At 38.4% G+C, this 17,963-nt stretch overlaps 1 protein-coding gene across 1 annotated transcript in view; it reads right to left on the reverse strand.

Annotated features, from left to right (window-relative positions):
* The window catches only part of LOC100533350 (Wnt-2 protein precursor), a 52,049-nt gene extending 38,126 nt beyond the window's left edge, over positions 1-13,923 (reverse strand). Inside the window, exon 1 of the mRNA XM_035969462.1 lies at positions 13,367-13,923. The gene's annotated coding sequence lies outside the window, so the exon portion shown is untranslated. The remainder of the gene's footprint in view (positions 1-13,366) is intronic.
* Between the last annotated feature and the right edge of the window lie 4,040 nt (positions 13,924-17,963).

Consider the following 17,963-nt stretch of genomic DNA (forward strand, 5'->3'; position numbering starts at 1 on the left):
ACACACACACACACACACACACACAACTGAGCATGCCATAGTGTGTTTTATTATAAAACTAGTCGTATTTAAAATATCTGTTCAACTATTTCATGAGTTCACACGTCATTGTTTAGCTTCAAATTTCTAAGTGGTCTAAAACATATTGGCAAAACCTAAAACCTAAAAATTCCCTCCGACGTTTCAAAACAGCGTGTTTTACGTTCCTCACTCATCAGTATTTGAGCTGCTAATTAGCCGCCTGTAGAAAATCATTCTGGAAACCTCATTTAAGATGAAAAGTGATCATCCCTGAAGACGAACAAAACGTCAGAGCAAGAAACAGAAGGACTGAAAGTCGGCTATAAAATTACCATGTCTGTGAGTAAGAAGAAGCTGACCGAAAGGAGTACCGTAGAAGGGTGGCCCATCCGCAATAAACTTGTTTACATCAACAAAACATTTTTATCATCAGCCTTTTTATTTTTTTAAATTCTCGTCTAATTAAAACATAAACATAAAAAAATAAGTGCACCCGTAGAGGTCAAATAAAGCCAACTGCCAAATGATCCTGACTGAATCGATGGGTGTGGAAGCAAGATGTTTGCATGGTCTCTACATGTTGGGCATGTTGTATTTCCTTCACTCTTAATTAAAGGATAAAGCGGGCGCAAATGCCTTACCAGCAGCCCGCCAATGGCGATAATGTGTCACTTTTGAGGCATCATACACAAATCAAACACACGAGTTCGCGTATTTTATTGTATGCATAGTCACTAAAGACAGTGAAAATAACATAGAAGCAACAGAAATGTGGTTTCTTAGGCTAGGAGTATCGTGGAAAGAAAATAAATCAAATGAGGTAGTGCTTGATGAAGCCCATGATGGACGCTCACTGTTAAAACAGTCAGGAAACGACAAATGCAGTTTTTGGGACACCCGAATAGTCATAAGGGTTTTGAAAATGTAGCTCTCACTGACAAAATTGAAGGCAAATGAGGCAGGGCTAGGCCCAGAGCAATCTACTAAATAAATGGGTAACAGGGAAAGATCAGGGAAACGTAGCATTTTTAAGAGCATCAGAGCAAAGGAATGAATGGAGAACCATGATCACCGATGTCTGTCGCAGATCTGGCACTAGATGATGATAATGATGATGATGATGCGCACGACGAAAAGTTCCACTGGCGCACAGTTCCGAGTGTACAAATGCGTCACGACGTGATGTAATGTGGCGCTCGTCAGTTTTTGGGAATGTAAAGTTAATGGTATCATCACAAAGCTTGTTCATCTGTCGTGCTTTCAAATAAAAAATATCCATCTAACTTGAATAAAAATCGAGATATTTGCGATTGAAGGAGGTAGGGGTCGCTTGGTTTCAGAATTAAAATTGTCGAGAAAATGGCCACCAAAGTTTGGTAACTTCCATAGCATGAGAATCCTTGGAAAATGAAAATGTACATTTTTGTACTCTTAATCAACAATTTTCAGTAAAATCTACACAGAAATGTGTTTTAAATTGACATGAAAGGTTTGGAAAGAAAACACCACGAAAATTCAACTTTAAAAATTCCAAACGGGCGGAAAAAATGTCCGTTTCTTCGGTTTCATTACTTTGACGAGCGCCTGATTTCACCACGATGTCTCACAAATGAAGCAATGTTCGCCCGTTAGTATCTCATCAATGTCAAGGCAGTGACGTCACATTTCACAGCCGTGCGACAACCGAAAATTATCCTGGGGTGCACATGGCCAAGGCAGGTATGATAAATTTTGATATAAGGAGGCGAGATAACGAGGGGACGCCTCATTATTGTGTATCTCTTATTAACCTAACCAAGTGGATCAGAGGCTATAACAAATGATCCTCAAGAAAAGATATAATTTAAAGCGAACTTTGTTACGGATTCGAACCAGAGTAACCCACGCTGTATTCCAACCGTATGCTAACTTAACTCGGGACGTTGACTTCCTAAGACGGACGCACGTCAGACATTGTATTATGTTCTTTTTGTTGCTGTTGTTTTTACTGTTGTCGTTGATTTTGCTGTTGTTGTTGCTGTTATTGTTGTTGCTGATGTTAATATTATTGTTTTTGTTGTTATTGTAGTTGTGTTGTTGTTTTATTACAACTATTGTTATTGTTTTTTTTTAAATTTATTTAGTATTTTCTTTGACATCGTTTTTTTACGCCACTTCGGCACATTTTAGATCATTTAGGAGGCGGGATAAGACACTGCCTTCTATAGCCGACTCGGGCTGAGAGGGATGCAACGTCCACGCAGAAAGACCGAGATGCTCGATATAAATTCTCCCCACCCGGGGATTGCACTCAAGTCAACTGCGTGCAGTTTACGAAGCGCCTAGCCGCTACACCATAGATGCCAGTGCATTATTAAGACTTAAAATTCGACTTGATAAAAATACATAAAATACAGAAGGTTAGGACAATCTAACATAAAGCACACACACTGGTGTGAGTCTTCTTGCTTACCACACCTAGATCAAATGTAGTCAGAAATACGAAAGCTAAAAATAACTAGGGCACCAAAGAACCATGTTTAAGGTAGGGTAAGTTCGGCAGACGTGTTGGGCTAAAAGAGAAGTGTATTTTTCTATACCTGTGTCCCTCTTGCAGGTGCTACGGCTCTTAGCGAACCTTCATTCGCGTGCAGTGCTCACACAAGGATTGAGAAAACCAGGGTGTGAATTCTTGCCGGGTCAAACTGTCATTGTATCAGCTTCTGACAACTGACTGCTGCCTCGTGTGCTCTGACACTTCTCTATTACTTTTCCTATGCTTTGGTCTCCTTCTGCCAGTCTCTCTCTGTCTGTCAGTCTGTCTGTCTGTCTTTCTGTCTATGTGTCTGTCTGTTTATCTGTCTGCTTTCCTATCCATCTGTCAGTGTGTCTAGCTGTCTGTATGCCTGTCTTTCACTCTCTCCCTGGGTGTCTCTGTCTGTCTGTCTGTCTGTCTGTCTGTCTGTCTGTCTGTCTGTCTGTCTGTCTGTCTGTCTGTCTGTCTGTCTGTCTGTCTGTCTCTCTCTCTCTCTCTCTCTCTCTCTCTTTCTCTCTCTCTCTCTCACACACACACACACACACACACACACACACACACACACACACACACACACACATACACACACACACACACGCACACAATTTGTCTCTCAAACTGTGTTTATATGCCGTTCCGTGCAACCTCTTTCGCTTCCTCAAACGTCTTAATCTACATGTATTATCATCATGCTTTCCCAGTTCTATAACGTCTTTGATTCTTCACTTTCGTCGTCTTACTTTTTACATTGCATCACGAATTATTCTCAGCGTTCTATATATAGCTTTCTTTTCTTACCTAGCTTCCCAACCCTCTATCTCCATTTCAGATCATCGTCTCTCTATGGTCTATATAATGACTAACACGCAGCCGAATTTACAGCCCTGAGTTTCGAACATACTTTTGTATCATAGAGGACGAACCGTCAGTTGTTCGGCTGGCGGCAATGTGTAAACTGTCCCCTCGTGCCAGATATCAGGAATAATTTGTAAATGTTTTACGTCTCTTTCGACGCAATCCAGATCATTTAAAGCTGGGCTGGTTCGAACCTGACTGTCAAGACCAGTTCGGGGGAGGTGGGGGGGGGGGATATTACGTCCCAACATAAAGGTTGTAAGGTTGTAAAACTCTGTTAAACACGGTCCCCACGTGAGAAAATGACTCCCATTTGGCCAAAAACTTTTTTAAAGAAAAGAAAAGTGGAAAAAAAACGTTGCTCGGGATTTGTCTGTGGATATCATTCCAGGGAATCAACGCAAGGATAGAAACTCGTGATCAATCAAAGTATCACCTGTACTGTTATTCTAACGATAATGTTCTCCTACCAAGCTGCCTGTAGTTCCTTAAGGGAAGAAGGATTTTTACGGGGTGGGGGGGGTGGATGTAATTTCGCTGCAGCTTCTGCACAGTATACAACTCCCTCGATGATGAGGCATCACGTACATATTATATGAACTTACTATAATATTCACAGTATGATGTATATCTATGTGTTGTCGTTTTTCCTGTACTCATGGAAACTGTAGTGCGTACCATCATCTAAATTGTCAATCGTGTTTGTGCCTCGTGTGGCGTTAAATGAGAAGAATCGACGTAGTGGAATTAAGCGCTCGTCAATTTGTTGGCATATGGATTATTGGTGTCATCTTAAAGCCTGTTCATTTGCCTTCCTTTTGGTGAAAAAATTTTTTCCATCTATGTTGAATAATAGTTGAAATATTTGCAATTGAAGGAGGTCAGGGTCGCCTGGTTTCAGAGGTAAAATTAGCTTGAAAATGGTCGCCAACGTTAGGTAAGTTCCACAGTTAGACAGTTTTTGGAAACTGAAAATTTACATTTTTTATGCCTTTAATAAACGTTTTTCAGTTAAATCCAGAAAAAAATGTGTTTTTAAATGGACGTGAAAGGTGTTTAGTCAAAAAAAAAAATAGCAAAAAATTACCGTTCGCCAAAAAAAATGCGGATTTCTTTGTTTTCATTATTTTGACGAGCGCCTGATTTCACGACAATGCCTCACATACGTTACAACAGCACACTCAGCTACACTTAAAAACATTCTGTGTCACATTGTGGTGAAATCGGGTGTTTTAGAATAGAAAAAACCGACATTTTTTTTCGCCTGTTGGGTAAATTGTTATCATTAAGAAAATTGACTCAACTCGTTTTATGTCTACTTAAAAACAAACTCCTGTGTGGAAATGAGTGAAAAACGATGATCAAAGGCGCAAACAATGTAAATTTGCAGTATCCAAAGACTCTGAAGCTTTGGACGTCATCAAACTCTGTTGGCCTTTTCCTGGCTAGTGTTTCCTGACACCAGGCGACAAGACGACGCCCATCTCTTTCAATCGCAAATATCTCGACTTCATTCAACATAAATGAGTATTTTTTCATTTAAAAAACAAAACAACTGAACAAGCTTTAGGATAATATCAGTAACTCCATATTCCCAAAAACGGAAAAGCCCCTGATTCCTGATTCCATTGCGTCGTGATACATTTCATTTATAATAAATTGAGACGATAATATCAGATCAACGCTTTTTAAGAGTTTATGAAATGATGACAGGCAATTGTAATAAGTAACTCGTATTTACCTACAACTTCACATTGCAAAATCTGCTCCAAAGACGAGGTTCACCCCCCCCCCCCCCCGCCCCCTTTCCCAAACCACCCACCCAACCCAGCTATCACCTTATTATTGTTTGGATTAATGTTTTTCGGAATTGATTCCAAAAATCAAAACCTGTACTACCCCGAACTCAGCTTACCGTGCAACACATGGACTTACACGTTAGTAATCATGGAGAGAAATCGTATTTAACATATAAACTTTTTTTAAAAATTGCGTCGGATCATTTAAACGCGTTGCTTTAAAAGTGAAGCTTTCACTTATTGGAAGAACCTGATGATACGTAATTGGCATGTCCAATCAACTTGACATTTTCTCTTTTTTTCCCATCATTATTGATGGTCATATCTTGGTTCATGCGTTCCTCTTCAAGTATACTCAGTATACTCTCTTCTCTTGCATGTCATCCTATATGAAGATGAAGGCATATTTACTGAATATTTTATGGCAATACATTGTAGCATGGTACTGATTATCAAAACGCAAAAATATAAGATTTTACGGAGAACAATTATTTCAAACAAATAAATTGCTGCATCTACATGTATGAAAGATCTGCTATTCTTTGTGTTACCAAAGTATGTAGTACATGTATACACATTTATGTTTAGTGAGTGGTTGGCATGAGCTCTAGTGTGGTTCGTCCCTTCTTTCCCATCAAAGTATTTCGTCTTTATCTCTCCTTTTTTACTCTTACTTAAGCACACATTTATGTTTGAGGAGGGAGGAGGGAGAGGGTAATAAAGAGGGGGGGGGGGCAGTGATTCAAAGTTTAATTAAGTATCCTATTGCTGCCTGGGTGGGAGTCCCTTTAAAAACGGAAGAGATTAAATTTGTTGCTATTAGAATCGTTGAGGTGGCTGTTAGTGAGCTTTTTCAGTGATCGGCTTTTGAGTCACGCACACGGATTGGATGATTTGTCCAGATTGATGTCACGGACAAAGAGACTCGGCACCCCCGTAATACCATCCTTTACACGCCAGTTGTTTCAGTCCTTCGTTTCTATTTTTGTTTGATTTTTAGAAACTCTTGATGCTTGCTGGCTGGGTGGTCTCGGTAAACGGGTTTCCCTACACTTGAGATGAAGGGCGAAGAAGCTACTTCTACTTACTAACTTCTAGGCTAGTCGGACAAAAACTGTGTACAACATTGGCTGTTTTTGTTACGTTTTAAAGATACCTTGCCGAGCACAATAAGTGTTTTAAACACATAAATTGACACAGTTACATAATTATACAATGGATGATAGGCCTACAGTTATTTGTGTTACCATAGTATGTAGTTTGCACATAATATGTTTGGGGGGTAATTCAAAGCTTTGCTACATACTGTAATAATATGTATATTACATGCACTTAACCTGATGCACTGCTTATCAATTTCCAGCTTTGAATCTGTTTTGTTTTAACATTTCCACTGAAGTTAAAGGTTTTTTTATTCAAGAAATGTGACTATACGCTTACGGAAATCAACAGTGAATAGTAAAAGGAAGATACATCGGTAGTATTTCTGAAGAGGATGATATCTATTTGTTATGTAAAGTTGATATTTGTTATGTCCATTGCCGTAGCCTGCAAAAAGAAGACTTGAGACAGCTTTTTTTCTTTTTTGTTTTTCATACTGAAGCGGGGTTCTATAAATGTACAAATATTATCATAATATGTTTTAATATAGCTATCTTGATTTAGTTTTTCAGCTAAAATCGTTTCTTTCTGGCTATGTTTAACTTAGTCGGTGAATTGTCGTCTCTGCAGAAACATGCTTCTGGTCCCCAAAAAACAAAAAAAACAAAAAACATTCAATTTTAAAGAGATGGGCTTGAAAGTAAAAAGAAAGGCAAGGATAGTTCTAGTGATCATGTCATTATGTCTTACTTTGTTTGTTTGATTGTTTTTTGGTTGTTATTGTTGTTTTTATTTGTTTGTTTGTGATTTTGTCGGTTTCTTTACCTAATGAGGCAATATGCCAACTGTGTCACCTTGTGAAAGAACAGTTAAAATATAGTAACCTTTAAAAAAAATTATTTACTCAAATGATGGCATTTTCATAAAGTAGTATTCAGAGGGTGGCTGTTTGCTCCTTCTTTCCTACCAAGCATCTATCGAGCTTATCTCTCCCCCTTCTTTTTTATGTTGTTACTTTCGTGTAACGATTCCAATTTTCAGCACTTTTACGACCTGATTGTGTTGCAAGTGCTGTAAAACGCTTGCTACAACAATGTTGTTTCCATTGCGGCACTAGCATTTTCTGACAAATTAAGTCTCCAAAATCGTGAAAATGTTTATTATCATTATCGACTAACGAGATGGTGTTACGACCAAGGTAAGACGGTGAATTGTCTGGACCTGGTATTCTCTTAGCACAAAGCGTATGTCAGCTCACTTATGATCACAATTATCCGTGGACGGAGTTAACTCAAAATTTGTACAACAACTGGCCGGCCGTAAACGTTATTATTAAATTTGGAAACACTATCGACGATAACGTTGGGTTACAACAAATGAATGTCAAAGTCAGATGAAGTCAAAGTGCGATATGCGGACTTTCCACGAGTGTATTCGTGATTCACATACTATTACGCTACCTCAGAATTACAAAGCTCTATCTGCTCAGTACTTAGTTTTGACAAATTTGACTTCAAAGATTTTGAATTTCATTTCATGTCAAGCTTGTTCGAATGCAATCTTTTGAATAACTTGATAATAGTTCCCTATAATCTTACGATTTCGATAAAGCAGATAGACGATTTGGTTTCTGACGTCATAGTCTTAGTAACTCAAAACAGCCAAAAGTGTCAGATAGAACTTTGTGATTCTAACGTAGTGATTAATTATTGTAGATACCAGCTGTTGTGGTCACTGCCGAGGTGGAAATTAGCAGCAAAACATCACAGAGAGAAACATCCCTTGATCACAATCACACAAACTGATGGCCTCTGGCTCACTCGAAGGTTTCACACAACTAAATATCTGTTGAAATTTTTTGAAATATATATTTCGTCGGTATAGGTACTTACTTTTTCCACCTGAGACCAAAAACTATAGTGCGGTCAAAAATGCATGGCGCAACTTATTGTCAAATATCTCCTTAACCATCGAACGTAGATTGTCCAACTTCCGCACAATTACTTTCAATTTGCCTTAACAGGTGAATGTTTTTTCAAACTCCTGCACATTGTATTCTAGAAAATTCCTTAATAAATACTAATTTTAAAAATCCCAGTCGATGGTTTCTAAAGCTTTTAAAAAGTTTACAGCTCGGGCGATATCGCTTTTAAAAGCAAGTCTGCCATTTAAAAAAATAATTTTGTAATCGCAATATTATGCTCATTGAACGTATGTTTTGGAAACCTTTCGTGCAAAAATGTGGTCGCTATATAAATTAATTTTTTGCCTCTAAAAAGTGTCATTGGCGAGCTGTGACGTAAGCGTATGCAAAATGTGAGCGAGAAGCGGAAAGTGCAGTGAACAATCATATTTTTCACGTGAATGAGATTTATGATATTATATATATATATATATTTATGAAGAGCAGTTTTTTAATCGAGCCTCAAATGTTTTTGGGAAAATGTGATTAAGTTAAGACAAATTGGTGCCAACTGATGCGCAAAGTATGGGCGACATCGATTTACCCGTTAACGAGATATTTGAGGATAAGTTTCGCCACGAATTTGTGACAGCACTATAGTTTTTGTTGTGTTGTTCCTGTCAGAAATCATGAAAAGCAAGAAAAGTGTAAGCCTTGACTATAGTATCAAACTGCACTTTGGTGATGTTGGAAATTGCATCTTTGATAGAGCTTTTGGGACCGTTTAAAAATTGAACATTCTCAAAATTTGGACTTGAGTGGATTGCTTGCAACGCCGACAGTTTCCTTTTAACATGCTGGCTCATAACGAAATAGTGAGCTTCTATTTTGAGGAAAACCGTGGTCAGATTTAAGTTTGACTCCAGACTCACTCATAGGAAGTACTTTTGATTTTCCAGAGAAAAAGAAGGAAGGTGGTTTTGTGGGTTGAAAGAGTTAGATGTGCGACTTGGGGTGAGCCGTTCCAGGAAAACAAACACTGTAGACCTACAATTTAAAATACTCTCCTTGAATAGAAGCGTCCCATCCCTAAACAAAAATCTACCACGAAAATGGGCTCAGAGAAGATAGCCACCAGTTTAGTAACAACATTTAGTTGGTCCCTGGCGACTTGAATAGTCATGACAACCTTGAACGTCGAAAGTCTGCGTATATTTTGGTTGTGTGATCTCTGATGTTGACTTATTCCAGTCTCCCGCCCGTGTCAGTGAAGTGACAAGTGGTGGAGCGATATCCCCTCACCTTTCTGGTCACCAATGCAACAGCTTGGTTCAGTAACTGATCAAATAAAAAGCACTATGAATAGAGTGTGTTTACTTTCGTGGGAGGGAGAGGGGAAGCAGGGGGGGGTTGAGTGATTTATATGTTTAGATTCCTGTTTATTTTGTTTGTTTGTTTGTTTGTTTACTTGAGATAGAAAAGCGCTTTGGTATAAATACTATTTTAGGCCTGGTCTCTGAACAGAGCAGTGTCCATAACATAATTTTGTTGGTTTTCCAGCTTAAATTTCATCCGATTTCTCTTTTGCATAATTTTTTTTTTGTATTATTATTTTTATTATTTTTATATTTATTTATTTATTATTATTATTACTTATTAGTATTATTATTATTATCACCATCATCATTATTATCATTATTATTATTATCATTATTATTATCGTCCTTATTGTTATTGTTATTATTATTATTATTATTATTATTATTATTATTATTATTATTATTATCAAAATGTGTGTTTGTTTAAACAGCAAGTCTCAAATCATTTAACAACAATGTTAATGCAATTTTCGGGATTGCAGCAAGACATATCAATTTGGATAAAACTGTAAGAAACGATGAAGGAAAATGGAGGGGGGGGGGGAAGATAAGTCGGAGTGAAGTTACACCATTAGGGCAACCCATATACTTGCCATTGTTGCATAATCAGTTTGGTAAACTACTATAATAGTGAATTGATTTTCTTCCCGCCAGGTGAATAAAGATTGTCATACTAAGGCGAAATGCAATATCCACCCAGCTGCATTCAACATAATTCAGTGAGTCAGAGTTCGTAAACACGATAATTTCATTTCAAATGTACTGTCGTATCCAAACCTTGCAACAGTGAGACGAGTCATAAACACTTCGACCCAGTTATTAAAAAAAAATAATGTGGGTGGTTGGCGGTTGCTCTGGTGTGGTTTGCTTCTTCTTTCCTATAAAAAAATCTATCGTCCTTATCTCCACTCCTTTTTTTTATGCTTGTTACTCTCTTGTAACACCTCTAATCTTCTGGCGCTCATTTGACCTTATGCAGTTGCGAGCGCCATAAAACCTTATTAAAAAGTAAAGAATTCCACTTTTTCAGTCCTCTCGGGGAGTTGTTTTACAACAGCATACATAAATATACTAATACATATAATATACATAAATATACTAATACATACATACATAAATGTATGAATAATACACAAAATCACTAACATAGATAATCCACACACTATTGCTGGTCGCCAGGTCCAGCGCCTTGTAATTGTGTAGTGTAAAGATGAAAACATCCAGGCAAATATTACAATTTTTTGTTTTTTGCATTTAACTTAAAACGGGGTATTTCTAGGCTCTGGTAAAAGTATAGATAGTATGAGGAATCGAAAAGGGAATATTTAAATACATCTTCATTCATCGAGTATGGCTTGGGCTGAGGAAGTACTGGAAAATTTCATCGAGATGAACTACGGATAAAGTGTGCGTCTCACTTTTCAACTCATGTTCTCTTTATACCGATGTTGTGATGTGTTGGTTTTTTAAAACAAACAAGAGACACGCCTGGTTCAAACAGTTGAAGTCGATATATTATGATTAGTATTCGCCTTCTTTTTTAAAAGCCTAGGCTTTTAACCCCCCCCCCCTCCCAAATACGACAAAATTTAGACAATTTAAGAGGCGGGCTTCCGACCCTGCCCGTCATTGGTCAACCCGGGCTGAGAGGGATACAACATCCCTAAAGAAAGACCGGGATACTTAATAGAGATTTCCTCTCCACTCGGGAACCGAACTCGTGTCGCCTTCGTGCGACAGCAAATGGCATAACTGCAGCTACACCACAGACACCGGCAATCTGTAGTTCAATTATTCTGTATACATTATTATTTAAGAGTCAGAATCTCTGTCTCGCGTGGAACAAGGCCAAGTGAGCACGTTGTCATGAAACAATGCAGCACTTAACCTGACCCGTACTGAATGTGATCGATGGGCATCGACACTGTACTCGTCTTGTTTTACATCAGCTGTCTCAAAACGAGCCTTTGCTCTTTACGGGGACGCACTGTTAGCTCAGTTAGTATAAAGCTGGACTGAGTACAGCATGACCATGATTCGAACTCCCAATTTTAATTTGAGTTATTTCTGGGAGTTTTTGAATAACATATCAATTATAAAAAAATGTAACCTTTCAGAGACACCCTAACCAGCGGAGTGAAGGAAAAAAAAACATTGATGAAAGGACATGAGAGATGAAAGACCAGCTGTCTTGTCACTAAAATTCAAATAAGGCCGAGTTCAAGAATATTTGAGAAACTGTCAGACGTGGTTATTTTAAAGCTAAAAATAAACCCCCCAAAAAACCAACAAAAACAACAACCAAAGTCAAATTTAAGCAGCACACTCAGTTTATGCTAAATTGTATCAGAAAGTGTGCTGCAATGTGGCGACGGTGGCCTAGTGGTTAGGCTACCGGACTCGTAATCGTGTGGTTGCGGGTTCGGGGTTTCGAGCCGGGGGCCGACGTTGTGTCCTTAGGAAAGGCACTTTGCACAAATTTTCCTAACTTCACCCGGATGGGAATGGGTACCCGGCCATAGCCAGCGAACGATCTTGTCAGTATGTTAGTGTTTAAGCGCCTGTAACTGGCAGCTTGAACTGTATGCTTCTCGGGAAGTTGAGGTTGTTTCAAAATGCTCCCAAGTCTGGTGAGGTAGTAGTATAGATTGTGAAGCGCATAGAGCTTGCTGTTGAGGAGGATTTGCGCTATGTTATATAAATGCTATCTATTATTATTATTACTGGAAAAGTGAAGAGGAATGAATAACGCGTTGAGACCATGATTATCCAAGAAAGGCTTTATGTAATAATAATAATATGTTTTCGATTTATACCGCCGCACCAGTGCTGGGACAATGCTTATAATACAAACATGCCTCTTTCTGCATCTACGAAAAACAATAATATCTTGGCTGGCAATTTCATCATAATAGCAGATAAAGGTGTTTTTTTAAAATAAATCATTTACTAACGTGTGAATAATTATTGTATTATTTTACCTATTTACTTTTGATAACGTATTTGCTTACTCATTTCTTAATCTATATTTTTTGACGATTAGTGCAGGTGAAAAATCTCTAAACTAGTAGGCCTATGTAGTGTGAACTGACAGAAGAAGCAAAAAAGACTTTTTCAGAAATCATGAATAGGAAATTAAAAAAATAACCATTACCTCGCTGATCAGTGCCTGAGTCTTAGAACGATTCTTACCTGAAACCTACAAGCTAACCTGGTTAAATTGATAAGAAGATAGTATTTTTGGCATGTTTCTGTTTAATATTTTTCCTGTCGCCCACACCGTTACTTCCAGACTATGGAATGATGCAGTGCGGCAAAAGATCGGTCACAGAGTCTAATGTTTATAAGCATTTTAACACTCAAATCAACATAAATAGACTTATCCAGGACGTCCGCTGCTTTGGCCAGGTGGAATACAGTATCCGAACATAAAACTGAATAATTCGATCAAACAATGCCAACCAACCTTGGAAAAAAAATGTTGAACACGCAAGAAAAAGGACAGAATCTACCCTATAAATTATGCGATAGCAACGTTTGAACCCGAAAATCGCTGTATTGTCCTTCTTTTGTCCGCCATGACCTTCTGTACGCCTATTGCCAAAACGATCTTCAGGAATATTCAATATTTTGAGATCCTGTATGGTTGATTTGACCTCAAAACTAGAAGACTGTACATCCCTTTTGAAACTGAAGCGGACAAACATCCAATCATTTAAAGATTTTGCTCTCCAAAACAATACATTTCTCAAGATAATCCTCACAACTTTCATCAAAAATGCAAAATCCTTACCTTTTGTCAAAACTTGGTCCCAGAACAGAAAGTTGATTTATATCAGACGAATCTGAAATAACACTGAAACGGCGATTTCCACTGATTAACCTTTCTATTTGAAGCAACCTTGAGATAAGACGTTTTCCAAACTTTTAAAGTCTCCAGCAAGTATTTTACAGTCCGTTAAGTGTACCGTCACGAGAAAGATTAAATCATCCCACAATTCGCATGTCCAAGTTGCTTGAAACCACTCCACTCCGAGACTTGTATTTGAGCGTTTTCATGTAAAGAAAACAATGCAAACTAGCTTATTATGAATCAAATAAACGTGACTGATCAACTTAAACTAAATTCAATGCGTTACCAATTCATAAACTTTAAATTTTACTCATATAAAACCTGATGTACCGAACAAACACTCGACGAAATATTCGTCCAACCCACGTGACCAACAACGAGTTGAGTACCGGCACAACAACTACTCCCCGCACACGCTTCTCTAGTACTCCGCCGTTCGTCCGACAGCAACACGGAGCGCAGAGATCGCGCTATATAAATCACTTAATGTTGTGTGTGTGTGCGCGCGCGTGTACGTGTGTGTGGGTGTGGGTGTGTATGTGTGGTGTGGGTGTATGTCCCGTCGCGCACGCGTTCGCACGTAATCTGCCGCTTCTCGTGACGTCGCTTGTCAATCACAAGTCTAGTGCCAGGACGGGTATAGTTCATGACAAGAGGGGGTAGCAGCGCCGGTGACAGACGGACGACCACCCCTTCCCCCCCCCCCTCCCCCCACGGGCGTTTCGTGCCATTCCTCGTCGGGCCGCGGGAACAAACCTGGGATCAAGGATGGTGCCGGCTGCCGCGCGGGACCGCGCCATGTCCCAGAAGCCAGCAGAAATTTGTGTACCTTCCAGTTTTAACAAAATTAATAGATATTTTAAATCGACTTATGAGCATGAAGAATTTAACATACCTTCCAGTTGTAACAAAATTAATAAATATTTTAAATCCACTTATGAACATGTAGAATTTAACTTACCTTCCAGTTATAACAAAATTAATAAATATTTTTAATCAACTTATGAACATGTAGATTTTAACGTACCTTCCAGTTATAACACAATTAATACATGGAGGCCAACGTAACCAAGTCGATTGAAGATCGAATCCAAGCAGGATTTGAATTGGTCTGTTTTCTGAATGTTCCAAGAAGAATTGATAAATTTCCGTTCTTGGTAAGATCCTTTATAGTGAAGAGTCACCTTCGAAACTAAAATTTATCATTTTTTAAATTGTTATATTGTCCGCATTCAGTGCCATTGAGGGTTATATTTGTAGCATATCGTTGAAGCGAAGCGAAGATTACATTGTTGAGAAAGTGCTCTTTTCAGTTCTACTCTAATTTGTTACTCTTAAAAAGGAATGATGTTTTGTTCAAAAAAATAATGTGGCCAAAATGCGATTGTTCAAAAAGCAAGTCTTAGTAATAGATTCACCCAATTATGAATTATCAGAATTTTGGAAGAATACAGTCTTATACTTCATCTACACTTCGATGTTTGCTTTTGAGAACTAAAGAAAAATTAACAAACGTATTTCAATCTTTTAGTTCTTAAACGCACTGTCTTTTATCGTGTGATTATTGGACATGGTGCTCCAAAGTACGATAAAAGTTTATGGAGCAAATTCAGTTTGCAGTATAAAGACAATACTATAATTTCATATTTTAGGCACTCTTATCGGTCACTGAATTTTTCTTCCACAGTTAAGATGTCACACTACCAGGACCGCAGAGCAGAAGATGTTTAATTATCTATATCATCCTCAGCATGCCATTATAATAATAATTCAATTATGTTTTTATAATGACGCGTTACAGATAAACTGAAAAAAAAGCTTATAAGAAAGTTGCGGTCCTTATAATTTTACGTTTAGATGAATACTTTACACAAGGTATTGTACATGTACACGTAGGTCGTACTATTTCTAAGAGGGCCATCCATTGACGAAAAGACAGTGGTCGTCATAGACAGATGGACGTCTTACACAATGTCATTTTAATTTTATTTTTTAAATACCGAACAGAGCAAATGTGAAGTGACCGTTTGTACTAGTGGTCGTCTGACACAGGTGGTCGTTATAGCAAGTTTGACTCTACTTATTTCCTTATAATCAAAGGCATTGTCTCAAAGCTCGCAAGTGCCGTAAAACTCGTACTAAAACTAAGACGAGCGTGATGAGGGGAATACAATGAAGGGGACACTGGGAGGAAGATGCCAGGGACGCTGATAAAGGTTTACCTTTGCCTGCCTGTTTCGTCGCGTTCACGACGAAAAGTGGGAGGAGCTGAGGGTATATCAAGGACCGCCCAAGTAATTTGTCAGCTGTCGAGGATAACATGATATAGACATGAGACAGGGTGAAAAGGGATCTTGTTGATCGACATATCACATCAGTCTGGTGGTGGAGTAGTGGTGGTGGAGTTGGTCATATTATGTTTACGATAGACTGCTGTGTGAAAAAATAAGTGATGACACCTATATACTGGATCTTTGATAGAGACCCCCAAAAATCCAAAATATTGTATGAGCCAGATTATGAGAGGCATGCTTTTGTGTGTGTGTGTGTGTGTGTGTGTGTGTGTGTGTGTGTGTGTGTGTGTGTCCGTGCGTGTGTGTGGGGGGGGTGTAAGTGTGTATGTAAGCATGTGTGTGCGTGTGTGTATGCGTGTGTGCGCGTGTGTTGGGGGGGGGGGGGAGGAGAAGGGAGGTTGCACTGTGTCAGTATGAGCATGTATGTTTTTCTGTGCGTGTCGGTATATGTGTGAACATGTGTGTATATGGGTGTTTACGACGGTGCAACTTGTGCCACTGTGCTGGATCAACTCTAATTACACCAAAAGTTAAAACAAAGATTTAACAACTACTTCTACAACACGTACAGCAGCAATAGCAACAAAAAAACGACTTGACAGTTTTACTGTTAAGTTTTGAGGCCCAAAGCTAGACTCTTATTTCCTCAACAAGTTGAAAAGTCTTAACACTGTGGAGATGACTCTAATGGGAAGCTAGACAGAGGGTGCCCACCTCGTGACTCGAATTAAGAGCTGAGGAATGTAGGACTAACATGACCTAAACAATTAACTACTAACCAGTAGTTGTAACCGTCTCCAGTTATGGCTAAGGCAACACTTAGATGTGTTAACTTAGCAATAAACGTTATAAGAGTGAAGTAACATATTTATTTTTTTTCTTTGTTTATTATAAAACATTCTCCTGCGTGTTTACTCTAAGACTAACAGCTAATTTCAAAATCCGAAATGCCGCACACTTTGTTGTTATTACTAAACACTAAAGATGATAGAATTGGGCACGGTCAAATTTTTAAAAAGTTTTTAAAATAAAAAAGAGCTTGAAAAAAAATGATTGTTCTCATTTTACGAAAAGCAATGCACTTGCTAATGACATTTTTTAATAACTAGAATTGCATCTTAATTCAGTCAACTTGTATAATTTTTTTCAAAACAATAGCCAAATGAGCAAAGAAACGAAGAGAAAAAATATTTACGCAAATATAGTACTACCCAAATAATACGATACCAAAGTTTTAGCACCCTCCACTCAAGTTCGCCCTCCACGATTCCTCACATACGTAAGCCTACGTGTGTGTGCGTGTGTGCGTGTGTGTGTGTGTGTGTGTGTGTGTTTGTTTGTGTGTGTGAGTGTGTGTGTGTGTGTGTCTGTGTGTGTGTGTGTGTGTCGGTGCCGGTCAAATTTTTGTCAGCTGGACTGTTGACAAGAGATTTATTGCTGCTGCTGATTTTTATTCATAAACATGTATCAAAATTCAAAAATCACCTTGCCGATTTGAAGGTGTTCAAATAGACAAGTGGGATTCACTGTTGTTTTGTCGCAACAGAACCTCACTCTTTCACCTTTGTTTATCCCACCAGCTCGTAACTTTAAATCGTCTCCCGCCAAGCCGTCACGTCGCGGAACTTCGTACGTGGACAAACGAACACGGCGGGTACAGCGATGATGTCAGTCCTATGGACAAATCCATTGACTGCCCTAAAAGCGAATACATGTATAGCATCCCTTGATTGCCAAATTTGCCTCAGGTTTGTTTACAAAATCAGTAATGAGACTGTCTTGAGTCTTGAGCAGCACAGACACATGAAATATTTCATCAGCAATACATGTACTTATCACGCAGCCTTTCTCTACCTATCATCAAAACATTTATTGTCAGCATGGCACTACTTTTTTTTGTTCATTGAAATTTGAGCCACCTATAGTTCCTGTGCTGGATCAACTTTATTGACACCAAAAGTTAAAACAAAGATTTAACAACTACTTCTACAACACAGACAGCAGCAATAACTTGTCTATTCGTGTGTGGGTGTGTAGAAAGTAAAAGTACCGGAGGCCATGAGCAGCAGTTTATTGCGCTTCTCACTTTCAGTTTGTTTTCTTGCATAGACTCTAGTAGTGTCTTTTTCTATGCCGTTCAAGTCAGTTTCTATTAACTCAGTAACTTCCATCATACATTAATCATAATATTATTGGTTCTTGACACTACCATACTTCAGCTCTTTCATATTATATTAAAATGG

The sequence above is a fragment of the Aplysia californica genome, unplaced genomic scaffold, assembly GCF_000002075.1.
Source record: "Aplysia californica isolate F4 #8 unplaced genomic scaffold, AplCal3.0 scaffold00147, whole genome shotgun sequence".
NCBI lineage: Eukaryota > Metazoa > Mollusca > Gastropoda > Aplysiida > Aplysiidae > Aplysia > Aplysia californica.